Here is a 15067-nt window from a genome sequence, read left to right on the forward strand (position 1 = left end):
AAAAGCCATTTTCTTAACCTCTAGCTTAACAAGCTTAGAGATTGATTTTGAATTAAGAATTTATCAACAATGAGAAGCATTCATTTGCTTTAGAATTAATCATAGGAATGACTATTCTTTTGGGAGAGAGAGAGATATACATAAAAAGCATCCTAATTAAGCATAAAGATTAACTTTTTTGGTGATCAATCATTAGAATTCTTATAGAAAGCTTGATTTGCATTGAAAACAATTAATTTGAAACTTCTCAAGCTTGAGAGGGGTTGAGAAGTGAAATCATTGAGAATATAATCAAAAACCATGAAATTCTTCTTACCTTTAGGTTTGGCTTTCTTCTTTATCTTAGAAGGAAGCCCCCAACCAATCAATTGGTTTAGTATGTTGAGAAGAAAGCTCCAAGGATTGCTAAAGAGAGAGAGAGAGAAGCTCCAATCTCTCCAAAAGTAGAGGATTTTTAAGGGATAATAGAAAATATCATTATTTTAATGTAATACTGGCATGGTATAGTTCACATATTTTTTTAACAAAAGACTAAGGATCTATTTATAAGTGAGGGAGGCCACTAACCAAGTCCAATTGCGTTCTAGAATTTTCCAAGTTCAGTTTGAGTCAATTTGGACAAGATTTGGATCAATTTGGCTCCCTTTTTTATTTGGTTTGATCCAAGAGAGAGGAGAGATAAAAATATCATAATTTTTTTGAATTAAAAACTCATCCACATGTGTGAATTAGGCACCTACCTCAAGAGTCCTCCTCTCATTACCAAGGTGTCAAAAATACATCATTATTCTAAAATATCTCATTTTTTAGTAATATCTCATAGTTTTTAACTAATAAACCTTGTACTCAGTCAACTCTTCATCTTATGTGAGCATTTACTCATTTTTGGGTATTTTCTTTTATTCTTTGGATTTATCTCATCCCAACACTTGGATTAATCCACCATTGGAACCTTAATTGGACCATAATCCAAAAATTTCTGAAAATGTAGACCCTTACACTACTAAGGTCCTTTATACACATTTTCAATTAATTCCAAATGCACATTGGAAAGTTCTTTTTGAATTTCTGTTTCAAAGGAATCCATTTTAGACACTAGGAGGATTTTTATATCCAAATATATCTTAATTTAGGATTATTTCTCTCTAGACTTTTTTTCTCTCTCTAGGCTAAAACCGGGTAAAACAAGATCTTTCTTCTATTTCAGAGGGAGAAATAATTACAAGAACAGAAGGGGAAGTTTCTACACCTTTACACCTCAAAAGCTGGAGGGAGAAATCTTATATCCTACCCCACTTAAAAAACGCGAGATGTCCTCATCTCGTAGGTGGAGTATAATCTCTTCCATCTTCTTCTTCTTCAACCACTTCCAGTGTTAGTGCCTTGGAAGTGGACGGCCGATTTGGAAACATCTCTCTTTGACTTCCCCTATTCTGAGGGGGAGGTCTTACATTACTTTGGATTGAAACTGAGGATTGGTTAGAGGGCCTACCTCTAGGATTTCCCTGATTTTGGTGGAAAGGAACCTGATTACTCTAGAAGGAAGGAGCTGGAGTCTGCAATCTTGGTCCCTGATTTCCCCGCCCCGAAAACCTTGATCCAAAAGGAGTTGGGCAATCCATACTGCGATGTCCAAATGCTTGACAGTTATAACATTTCACTTCCTTGTTCAAGGGTGGAACTTCTGAAATTAAATTCCAAGGGATTGAGTTCTAGGAAAAGGACCTTTCTTCCATTCTAGAACTTTCCATATCCTGAGCTTTTGACCTTGTTGTCTCTTAGGTGGTGGGAGGTTGGAATCACCTTCTGGAGCTAGAAATCTTTTGAAAGATGATGGTGCTGGCTTCAGAAATCTTTTGAAAGATGATGGTGTTAGCGTCGGCGGGCACATCGAAGGCCTTGGTGAAATCCTCAGTAATGGTCCATCAGACTGAAAATTCCATCTGATCATTCCTCCATGGGAATTTCAGTTATGCAAGCTCTTAATTTGTCATCCCTTAATTAGATCCACTTGGTCAAAGGTTAACATTAGCAATCTGTCAGCACAATCCACTAATCTCATAGTGATTGAAGTCATAATCGTCATTCCAGTTACCAATATCATCACTGGGATTTGTCCCATTCATCCTCATTGTGGCTTTGTTCAACTTATCTCCTTTCAACCAGAGTTCAGGAATTATGTTCAATGAGAATCCAAATCAACTCATCAATTCTCAACCAGAATTCTAAAATCATATCAACCAGCATTCGAATTCATCATTTGGATAGCATTTTTGCTTATAATTTCAAGGTCTTAGATTTGCTCATATATATTGTCAGTAAAAGAGCTACAGTTATACACCCATGGTATATACAAGTAGTCACAGTCCTTGGAATTATAAGGTAAATACCATCATATGTAGGCCTCAAGCAAGTCAGGGATTCCATACAATTGCGGTACTTCCATCTGAAGACCTAATTACCAATTTATGAAATTTTATTTTGAATATCAATTTGTATGAATTTCATCACACAATTACAATCTTTTATTGGTACTTCATAAAGTTTTGACATTTCTTACTTCTTGATTGATCCACTTTAGCCAAATTCGCTCTGATACCAGTTGAAAGATCCATGCCCCCTCCGCGCAACAAAATCGGGGGTGTGCTAACAGCGAAAGTAGCACTTCTTGCGTAGGTCAAAGCCTCTCACTCGGGGCCTCGCCCCCCACGGATATCCGGACAAGAGACTAATCCAGCGATTCTTCCAAAAACCGAACCCGGAAAAACTTCCCTCGCCCAGAAAGCACGGGCGATTCCTCCAGGATATTTTTATTCTAACGCGGTCAACTGCCTTATCTAACCAAACTAATCCAACCGAACCCATAAGTCACATGATCAGATCAAGGAAGAGACTTGCACTTGGATCATAGAGACCAACGCTTTTTTCCTCATCGAGAGGCACAGTTGTTGATTCTTTTACATAGAACAAAGACTATCTGGGATTTAATTCATCTATCGTATTGTAACAAAATTGAGTCTCATTTTAGGAATCCCCTCACCCCATCCAGTCCCATGGGTTAGCTAACCGCCACCCAACCACTGTAGTGATAGGATCCATTTAGGAATTTGGTTATGTTTTGCCCCAGGTACCAGGGAAAAGAGTTCCCAGGCCCCCTAGCCGGCACTTCAAGCAAACTTCAAGATAGTCACACCACTTACACACCCAATATGAAATTGCATGTTTCACAGATTCAGCTGTGAAACAATCTTTTAATGAAATTGCGTGTTTCACAGATTCAGCTGTCTTTAAAAAAATCTTTTAATGAAACCATAGTATCATTGATCATAATCCTCCAAAATATCTAGGTTGAATTCTAATTTCCAATCATTCTTTCATCGGTGTACCTATGGCATCATGGCAACAACGAGAACGCTCACCACCTATTCACTCAGGGGTCTTTTCAATAGTTTCTAGTAGCTAATAGTACCTGGAAATATATTCACTTATTATAAAAATCTAGATGGACTCCCCATTGAAGATCAGCAAGATCAACCAACAGATCCATATCAAAGAGCCATGGACTCATCCGTTGAGGACCAGCAAGGACAATCAACCAGATCCATGCCCGAGTTCATAAAACAGCTCTAACTCCTTGTTCCATTTTCTTCCTCAACGCACGTGTGGGTATCTTCGGTGACCCAGAGCCCGAGCACCGTGTGGTCAGCACCCTCTAGGCTTCTTTGCAGGTCACCTAGTGCTTCACTCATAGGCTGCTTCCTTGGTCCCTCATAGATCGTACCGGAAATCGAGGCTGGTCAAGACCTCGATCGACCTTGCAACGCAAGATGTCCTCCGTTGACTCTCCGTCAGCTATTGCAACTTGATCACTTAGGTGTGCACGACCTCATTCACAAGATGGTCAAAATGCTTCCCCAGCATTCTTGACATAAAACAATCATTTAAAAATAGGTCATAAATACAGTTTCTAACGAACTCTCATCTTTCCACATTGTTCCACAGCATTTCTCGATATTCCACATTCTTCTACATCAATTCACATTGCTTAATCCACATCCAATCATATGTATTCCGGTCGTCTTCATCATCCATTCTCATCTAGTCACATCATATTACATCTCATCCATTCACATCTACCCATATCCATATCACATCACAACACATCCATTCACATTGCATCTCATCCATTCACATCTATCCTGATTCACATCCAGTCACATCCATTCACATCACATCTCATCCATTCACATCTATCCCGATTCACATCACATCATATCACATCTCATCCATTCACATCTATCCCAATTCACATCACATCATATCACATCCATTTCACATCACATCACATCCATTCACATCATCACATCTCATCCATTCACATCTATTTACATCACATCACATTCACATCCATTCACATCACATGTCATCCATTCACATTTCATCGCATCCATTCACATCCATCTCATTTATTACATCCATTCACATCCATCTTATTTATTACATCCACATCACATCACATCACATACATCCCATCCACATTACATCACGTCCATATCTCATCCTCATCCATTTACATCACATCACATCCTTTCACATATCATCACATCTCAATCTCATCTCATTACATTCACATCCACATTCGTTTACATCACATCACATCTCATGCACATCCACATCCACATCCACATCCATTTACATCACATCACATCCCATCCACATCTCTTCACATCCACATCCATTTACATCACATCACATCCCATCCACATCTCTTCACATCCACCTCCATTTACATCACATTCTCATCCTATCACATCCATTCACATCTTATCACATCCATTCACATTTAGTAGCTTTTTAACTTCGATACCGATGATGGGACTTTTTCTAAATTTCTGCCAATTGCTTGGCCTAGTTAAAGGTACTTTTTCTCGATGGATATTTTCATATTCTTTCTCAAATTCCTCAAGTGAAAGATATTCAATATTCTTCTTTTGAGTAAAAGATTCATGGGATTTACAAAAATCAATTCTACCCATATTTCCCAATAAAATTAATAATGCTCAAAATTTCACTTTTGATAAATACTCATAATTTGAATTATGCTAAAAATTCCTCTTTTTTCATTTAATTTCTTGGATCTCAAATATCATGGGAATTCCTATTTTTGCATTTAATTGATTGAATTCTAAATTTCATGGAAATTTCTCTTTTATCATAAAATAAATGTATCTAAAATTTCTCTTTTCTTTTAAAAAAATATCCATTATTTCAAATATGTCAAAAATTTCACTTTTACCATTTAAATGATTGAATTTCAAATGTCATGGGAATTCCTCTTTTATCATTTAAAAATTTCTCATGCATAAAATGAATTTATCTAAAATTTCTCTTTATATTTAAATAAAAATATCCATTAATTCAAATATGCCAAGAATTTCACTTTAACCATTTAAATGATTGAAATGGGAATTCCTCTTTTATCATTTAAATTTTCTCATACATAAAATAAATTTATCTAAAATTCCTCTTTAAATACAAATATTCATTATTTTAATATACCAAAATTTCTCTTTTTCCATTAAATTACATGGATCTCCACTATCATGGGAATTTCACTTTTTTTATAAAAATAAAATTACCAAAAATTTCTCCTTTCTTTAATTAATTATTTATGCATAAACACTAAAAATTAGTTTTCCACCATGAATGTGATGAAAATCATTCTTTTAGCATAGGATGACCAATCCTAGAATATGGTAGGAAGTCCTCTTTTCACATTATGCATGAAAATGAGCTATGTATTAATTTCTAAAAAATTTACAATAATTTCGTTGCTATTACTAATCATTTTTAATATTTCTAGAAAGAATAAGACTTTGTAATACAATTATGATATAAGAACTATCTTTGAACTTAAATCCAATTTATGGAATCAAATCGTAAATTTACCATAATTTTATTAACATAAAAGCATAAAAATCTATTTTCTTAACCTCTAGCTTAACAAGCTTAGAGATTGATTTTGAATGAAGAATTTATCAATGAGAAGCATTCATTTGCTTAAGAATTAGTCATAGGAATGACTATTTTTTGAGAGAGAGAGATATATAAAAAAAAAGCATCCTAATTAAGAATAAAGATTAACTTTTTTTGTGATCAATCATTAGAATTCTTATAGAAAGCTTGATTTGCATTGAAAACAATTGATTTGAAACTTCTCAAGCTTGAGAGGGGTTGAGAAGTGAAATCATTGAGAATATAATCAAAAACCATAAAGTTCTTCTTACCTTTAGGTTTGGCTTGCTTCTTTATCTTAGAAGAAAGCCCCCAACCAATCAATTGATTTAGTATGTTGAAAAGAAATCTCCAGGGATTGTTGAAGAGAGAGAGAAGCTCCAATCTCTCCAAAACTAGAGGATTTTAAAGGGATAATAGAAAATATCATTATTTTAATGTAATGCTGGCATGGTATAGTTCATAGATTTTTTTACAAAAGACTAAGGATCTATTTATAGGTGAGGGAGGCCACTAACCAAGTCCAATTGGGTTCTAGAATTTTCCAGGTTCAGTTTGACTCAATTTGGACAAGATTTGGATAAGTTTGGCTCCCTTTTTTATTTGGTTTGATCCAAGAGAGGAGAGAAAAATATCACAATTTTTTTGAATTAAAAACTCATCCACATGTATGAATTAGGTGCCTACCTCAAGAGTCCTCTCCTCCCAAGGTGTCAAAAATGCATCGTTATTCCAAAATATCTCATAGTTTTTAACTAATAAACCTTGTACTCAGTCAACTCTTCATCTTATGTGAGCATTTACTCATTTTTGGGTATTTTCTTTTATTCTTTGGATTTATCTCATCCCAACACTTGGATTAATCCAATTGGCCCATTGAAACCTTAATTGTACCATAATCCAAAAATTTCTAAAAATGTAGACCCTTAGGCTAAGGTCCTTTATACATATTTTCAATTAATTCCAAATGCATATTGGAAAGTTCTTTTTGAATTTCTATTTCAGGGGAATCCATTTTAGACACTAGGAGGATTTTTATATCCAAATATATTATAATTTAGGATTATCTCTCTCTAGACTTTTTCTCTCTCTAGGCCAAAACAGGGTGACACAAGATCTTTCTTCTATTTCAGAGAGGGGAATAATAACAAGAATAGAGAAGGAGAGGTTTTTACACCTTTACATCTAAAAAGCTGGAGGGAGGAATCTTAGATAGCTCCCATGATGGCGACCTTCAATCTCCAAGATTTTCCTTGTCTTCTCCAAAAAACAACACGTGGCTCTACTACCATAGCCATTACTTCTAGCTCTTCCTTGATTTACGGTATCTTGTAGTAGCCGCAGCCTTCCTTCGCACGTACTCAACAACCATCTACATCTATCACGTCACTCTCTTCTACGACTGCTCCTAGCCACCGTCATACAGCTTTTGCCTCACTCCAGTCGCTTTGATTTTGTTGGCCTCCATGTCTTTTATTTCCTTCTTTGATTTGTGAGCTTATTTTATGTTGTATCGGCTTCTCTCGTAGCACTTCTTTTTCATCAATATCCCTCCATAGCTACTTTTCATAACAATTTTCCAATGTTTCTCCAACTGAGCTTGTCCTCTAATGCTATAATGTCTTCTGCCTTCCTTGTTCTTCTCTCTTGCAACTTGGCTCAACTGTTGTATTGCCTTCTTCAAAATAGTAGAGTGCCTCCTCATTTCACCCATGTTTGGAAAATCTTGCCAATAGAGCACTCTACGAGACCATGTATTCAATTGAAAGCTTGTCTCACCTCTAGTGACTTCCACTAGCCATCTCACATTGAGGTTGGCACAATAGTTCCCCCCTTCTTGTTGCTGCAATAAGCTTTGCCTCTACAACCCTACCTTTAAGGTTCGAATATCCATCATTATGGCTACAATGAGCTCCTTGATGAGTCCCAAAAACTCACATGCTCTCTTGCTTGGATGCTCCACTCTAAAAGGGTGCTTCTCCATTTTGGTTTCTCTCAAGAAACCACAAGTGAAAACCTTGTGAAAGCCCCAATTTCTTTCACCCAACATTGTCCATACTTCATGAGCATACCAACAATGAGCATCTTTCCTTTCCAATGTGCTCAACCATGGACTTCTTCCAATCCCATAACCACTTGTCCCTTCTTAGACAAGCATTGCCCCTCTTATTCTCTTTGCCCAAGTGCAAAGAACCATGAGATCCTCTCATCCCATAGACCAACAAGCCTTCTTTAAAATTTCATGAGGCAAAAATCACAAAACCAACCTTCTTGAGACACATTTATCTCCTTGGTAGCTTCCTTGTTGACATCGAAGACTCCATAGCCTTCATACTTGCTGAAAATCTTGATTTTAGCTTCTTTGATTATGAACAGACTCTCCATGTTGCAAAACCCATTTGCAACTCTCTTGAGTAGCTTCTTTGATGTTGATGAAGACTTCATAGTCTTCATATTTCTGAAATCTCCATTTTCAGCTTCCATATCAACTTCATTATCTCTCTAATTACCAACATAATCTCTCGCCAAATGCAATACTAATGACAATGAGTGTGCTAAATTTTTTCATAATAAAATAAAAATAATGCTTAATCAAATAACCTCATAAACAAGAAAACTATACATAGATATTTACCATGACCAAGAGCCCATCCTAGCTTTGATACCATGTTAAAATCCCTAATATGGGATTGATCATGGTGATAGACACAAGATTAAGCATAAGATTAAGGTGGATTAAACCACACTAAAAATCCCATGACTAGAGAGAGAGAGAGAGAGATCGAACATTCAACACAAGATCTCTATTGCATTCACAATGAACCATACAATGATATAGGCCTTCTAGCATTATCCCACTTTACACATCATCATGTCATGTGTGGCACTCCCTTTTCCATATTCTTTTATGTGACTTTCACCATTCACACATCTTATGTGGCATTCTTATCTTACCACAATATCTTGCACCTCTAGGGTGCTTTCACACACTCAACCAAATAACCCATTCATTTTACATTGCACTTTTCAACAAGCTCTCTCTCTCTACTACTACTAAGATTTAGTGTTTGAAGAAACTATTGAAAGAGGAAGGGTTTGTGGTGATCTAGGCAATGAACTGAGCTCCTAAGAGGAAAGTTGTAAAATAACCTATCAACTTATGAAGGATTAAAATGAAACTATTATAAAGGTAATGTCTTATATAGTTATTTATAAAGTACACCAAACCTTTAGAAATGACAATTGAGGTTGTTAACCCTATTTTAAGTTTAAAACTTGGAAAACTAAGATAACTTACCACATACAAAACTTATCAAACAAGCACAAAACTTGGATAGTAAATAAACTTATCACATACAAAATCAAAATCACCAAAAAAAATGTTCAAGTACAAAACTTGGATTTGTAGAAATACTCAAATTGCATAGGAAACTTGGACCATAAAAATTATTGTGTACAACATGAATATTACAAATCCACAATGCATACAACTTGGATAACCAAGATTAAGTACATCTACTTGACCCTATCCATGCTTGATTGAGAGGGCACGAGGGGGTTGTAAGACATTACTAGCCATTGGATTTTCTTTCGCCTATGAGAGAGGCAAGGATTTCCACATATAGCTTACATTGGAAGCTTTCAATTGGTGGCGTTATTAAGGATGTGCCATCTAAATTAGTTCTCCATGAGCCATAGGTAAACTTCATGGACTTGGATGGCAACATATAGCCTACATCAAAAGCTTTGAATTATGGATGGCAACATCTAGCCTACATCAAAAGCTTTGAATTATGAGGTTGTTGTCACAGATACGACCATGCATACAAGAGCTCCCCAATAAATACATGTAGTGCCTCCAAAAGTCCTTGACAAGCATCGTAGCGGCCTAACATATTTGTGGAGAATATATCTAGAGAATAGATTAAAAAAGATAAACATAAAAAATGAAATAAATAAAAAAATCTTAAAATTTTAATAATCACACTAAAATGATGTGAATCTCAAGCAAGAAGCCAACGATCGCGTGAACTTATAGTTTTCTCGAGCACATGGGTGTAATGATGGTTTTTGGTTTTCTACTAGCAAGGGGGGGCCATTGTGTAAAGAGTTTTTAGCATAGAGATGGAAAAAACACATGATGTCCATGGATTTCAACATGGTATCGGATCCACCCATCTCCCTCTTGATCCGCTCATTAGTGTTCTCTAGTATTATTCTTCACTAATTAGTGTTCTCCCTCTTGATCCATTAGTGTTCTCTAGTATTATTCATCACTAATCATATCATTAGGAGACTTTATCTCATTTTTCCTCTTTGTGGCCCAAATTTCAAGCGCTTAGCATGATTAGCCAATCCCTTTTAGGAGAGTGTTGATCAACTCTAGGCTAATCTACAACTAAGAGGAATTAGCAAGTTTCTCACCCTACAGCCAGAAAACGGAGCTAAAGCACATACTGATCTTTTGGTGAATTCTCTACATCTTTTTACAATTAGCCCAAGCCTCTTTAGGGCTAGCAATTGTGTAGGCTACCTAAAATGAAATCTTGGCTCATTTTATCCACAAATGTGACCACAACAAGCAAAAAACCAAGCAGCAAAAATCTACAATTTTCACTCGTTTTTTTTTTTTTGAAGATTTGAGTTATTTTTTTATAAGGCTCTTGCTCTCATATAGGGAGACACCCTCATGCAAAAATCCCCCTCAATGGTCGCTTTCACATGCCCAATTTAATCCTCCAAGCTCAACCTTGCTACTCACTTTTTTTAGCGTTAATCATTCATTAAAGGGTCGTTAGTAATAAATTGAATGCATTGAGGGTACAATTGAGCAATTAAAGTTGCATTTAGCATGTTTACACATCAAAAGCACTAGTTTTTCATTGGGGCTACCATCAAGAAGCTCTAGAAGCAAAAATTAGAATTTGGAAGCCCACGCACAACTTACATTTCATCTTGTTTAAAGCATCCAAACTTGCCAAGTTGTAAGAGACTAAACACTACCATTGAAGCTAGACAAATCTCATGGTAAGACCTTCTCACATAACATCAAGCATGAAAAATATCATTGGAAGGCTCATTGGGGAAGGGACATACACACACGGGCAAATTATCTCATTAGCATGAATGGGTACACACAAGTGTGCATAAGCAAAGGTGCATTAAACACTATCATGAGATGACCATAGCATACAGCATGTCATCCACACTAAATGCATCAAAGACACATAAGGAAATCAAGAACCAACCATCAAGTGGCAACAAGAAGAATGACGTCCATACCAAAGAAGTTGTCAAAGAGCCAAGAGTAAAGCCAAAGAGCAAAGGCTAAGAGCCAAGAAGAAATCAACAAAGTGAAGAAGGTAAGGACATAGACATGAAGAACAAAGGAAGCAACAATGGATCTTTATCAAGAAAAAGCAAGGAGATCTCGAGCCAGTAGACACACTAAGCAACATCAAGCTACCAACCACTACCCTAACCTAAATCATATGTTGTAAAGGCGCCACCAAATGAGTAGGCCAAAAATCAATTGTTGTGTGTATCTACCCGACCACCTAAGAGTAGCCAGTTAAGCACCCATGGGGTAATGATTATTGTAACCCTACACTTAGAAGAGACATCTAGACCTCAAAGATAGGTCAAGTCTCTATCAAGGGGCGGACCTCACTCTCTTAGAGATAACCTCTAGGCCTCAAAGATAGGTTAAGTCACCATCAAGGGGGGGTGAAAATATGTTGTAAAACCTCGCATCCAACCACCTTGATTAGCTCAAAGATTTGGCACCAAGGGGGTGTTGAGAAATGTGGTGCCAAAGAGCACAAGGAAGCGGTAGGGAGTGAGTTGAGTAAGCCAAGAAAGTGCAAAGCATAGCATGCAGCCACATGAGCAAAGGGATTTATCCCACATTGTTATACAAGCCCAGGGTGTACCTCATCATGTAAAAGGGAGCCATTTCAAGCAATGAAATCATATCACTTGCACACATCTCAAGCCTCTCTATGAGTATAAGTCTTAATCTTATAAACTAATTGTACTTGAGTCTATTGCACTTACTCATCAACATGAGTACACTTGGATTACACCCACCTTAGATTAATCCACTCTAATCATGTTTAATTAATATAGGATTAACATTAATCACCTTGCTCATACACATGATGTCCATGGATTTCAACAGTTAGGTAGATCAGAGAGATGCAGAGGGGTAGTGAGACAATAGAGGGGTGTCAAACAAGGGCTGCAAGAAGAGACATTATAGGTAGTAGTAAGCTTTCTAAGAGGTGTTAAGAGTTGAGAAGAATGATGAATCAGCTAGCTGAGAGATCAAAGGGCTTCTAGTCACGATGGTAGCTTGCGAAAGAGAGAAGAAAAGAGAAGAGAAAACTAGTTGATGGTAGAGGAAGAGAAATGAATGTGAAAGAAAAGAGAAAGAGAGGATACATGTGGTGTTCTTTCTCATGAGAAAAACACTTGAGAGAAGGAAAGAGCTGAAAGAGAAGGAAAGAAATTGGGAGAAAATGGAGAGCTTTGCAACTATCGTAAAGGTTGGAAGATGGAAAGCTAGATCTGAGAAGTAGAGAGGAGGGAGTCTATGGAAGTCACTTGGGAGTGGGGAATGGAAGGCACTTGGGAGGAGTGGGGAGAGGGAGGATGTGGGAGGAGGCATTTGGGAGGGGGGAGGGAGGCTATGGGAGGAAGGAGAAGGGAGGGAGGCTATGTGAGGAGCTTAAAAGGGAGGAAGGGAGGATATAGGAGGTTGGTGCTGAAAGTAGAAAAAATGAGTTATGCATATGAAAAAGAGGGAAAATGGGATATGCAAAACAGGGAAATTTTCAAATTTGGAAAGATATTGACACTTTAAAAGTGACACCATCTGGGATATACAAAAAGAGGGAAAACGGGATATGCGAAAAGAGGGAAATTTTCAAATTTGGAAAGATAGTGACACTTTAAAAGTGACATCTAGCTTTTAAAAGTAACTTTTTAGCTTTTAAAAGTAACATTTTATAGGCCCCAAATCTTTGACCATATTGCTTCCCCTTTTAATCCTCTTTTTAATCAAGAGGTGAGCTCATGGCCTCCACCATGAACAAAAAGAGAAAGGGAAGCAGGGACATCCCACCGATTTGGAGATGGTGCCCTGAATAAGTTCTTAGTTGTGAGAGTAGAGGAGTAAACTCCCTGCACCTTAGCAGTTGAAAATCCCATATTTAGCATGGGTGCCGTGAATAAGTACTTAGTTGTGAGAGTAGAGGAGTAAACTCCCCGCACCTTAGCAGTTGAAAATCCCATCTTTAGCATGGTGCCCTCAAGAAAAGCCACATGCACCCTATCATAGCCTTTCTCAACATTAAAAGCACATCGCATCCTCTCGGTGAGGCATTGTCACCTCCCAAAAGATGTTATTTAGGATGCAGAGTCGTGTGCTAATGGATTTGGTGAGATTTTGTAGGCAATACCCAAGAGAGTGATGGGTCTCCACTAACACACCTCCAACAATCGACTACCTTTGGAGCTCCCCCTCCCCCCACTCCTTGGGGATTTCTCACCAAGACAAGAACAATGTCGAGTGCCTTACACGATGGGAGGGAAAGGAAAATGAAACTACAACCCTTCTTATGGGGGAAAGCTAGGGGCTTGAACCTTGTCACGTCTTGCTAAATGGGTGAGGTGAGGAGCAAGAGGGAATGAGCTATGGGAAAACTTACCTCAACCATAGTGCCTCGCATGCTTGCTAGATGGGGAAGAAGAAGAAGCTAACTTATGAGAGAGAGGGGGGGTGGGAGGGAAGCATGTACAAGAAAATACACCAAGCAAACACACCAACACCAAGCATGCCACAACAAGAGAAATCTTTTATATAGGCCTCATATTAACAATGCTCGACCACCCATGGAATGTCTGGGGTCCCAAAAAGCTAGTGATCTATCCTAGGCTCTGTGTATACACAACCATAATAGCTAGCAATGCACAAGTAGTGGACTCAACTAAATATAATCATTTAGTTCTTAGCGCAGTTACAAAAGATTACAAAATGGGTGTGGTAGTATGTTAGAATGCATGTGTTAACCAATGTGCTTAACCCCTCCGAAGAAGCCGCTTAGGCATGACTCCTAGGTGCCATGATCTAGTGAAGGCATTACTCCACAAGTAAGCTTCCTTAGGGAAATTCATGGAAGGTCATCCTTATGGCATCATATAGAGGTGTTCTGCCGCCTTGCCTCAAGGGCAAAGATACAGGTATCCAAGGCCTTTGGTTAGGACATTGGAATAGCTCTTGGATTCAAAGTTTCCTTTCCCTCTTTGGTGATAACGAGCGTACGACATCATATAGAGGTGTTCTGCCTTGCCTTAGGGGCGAAGATCAACTAGCACGTGTCATACGGCTTTTGGGTGGGTTCCTCCCCTAGTTGGTGTCTCTGGTTGTGGATCACTGGGCATCAGGTGGGCACATACGCCTCCCCAAAGCTGCAAATTTCTCTGAGTATTCAGAGGAAGCTTTTGTGTGCGATGAGTGGTTGTAGCCGACAAAGTTCTCTCGGCCACCATGTGGTACATCACTTCTTGTTGGGCGTTCTTGAATAGGCCAAGTTGAGTAGCTTCTCAAGATCTTGGGTACCCACGCCAAAGTTGCATGATGAAGTGTTTTCTTTTTTTTAAATCTTGGCTTGAAAGTAGAAAGTACACATGGTATCACCCCCACACACAAGTGCCATCGCTCGCATAGGAAAGATTCGAACCCATAACATGGGGACTCTCGAAGTCTATTCTAACCACTACACTAACACGAGATTGGCATGATGAAGAGTTTTCATTCAACCCCTCCACAAATGGGGCTTATGGGTCATTGATCAAATGGTTCATTGCAAAAAGCAAGCTTATACCCTTGGCTCCCAAGCCTTAGGTGGATCTTCTCAGAGGCCCGCTTATGCAAATTTGGTTCCTCCTTTGAGGATGAATTTGCATCCACGGGCTTCGGTTCCAAGTTCCTCCCTCCATTGACGAGGAACGATCTCCACAGACCATGATCTGGAACCATTTTTACCCA

Source organism: Cibotium barometz, chromosome 4, assembly GCF_041138505.1.
Source record: "Cibotium barometz isolate CiBa-2024 chromosome 4, ASM4113850v1, whole genome shotgun sequence".
Lineage (NCBI taxonomy): Eukaryota > Viridiplantae > Streptophyta > Polypodiopsida > Cyatheales > Cibotiaceae > Cibotium > Cibotium barometz.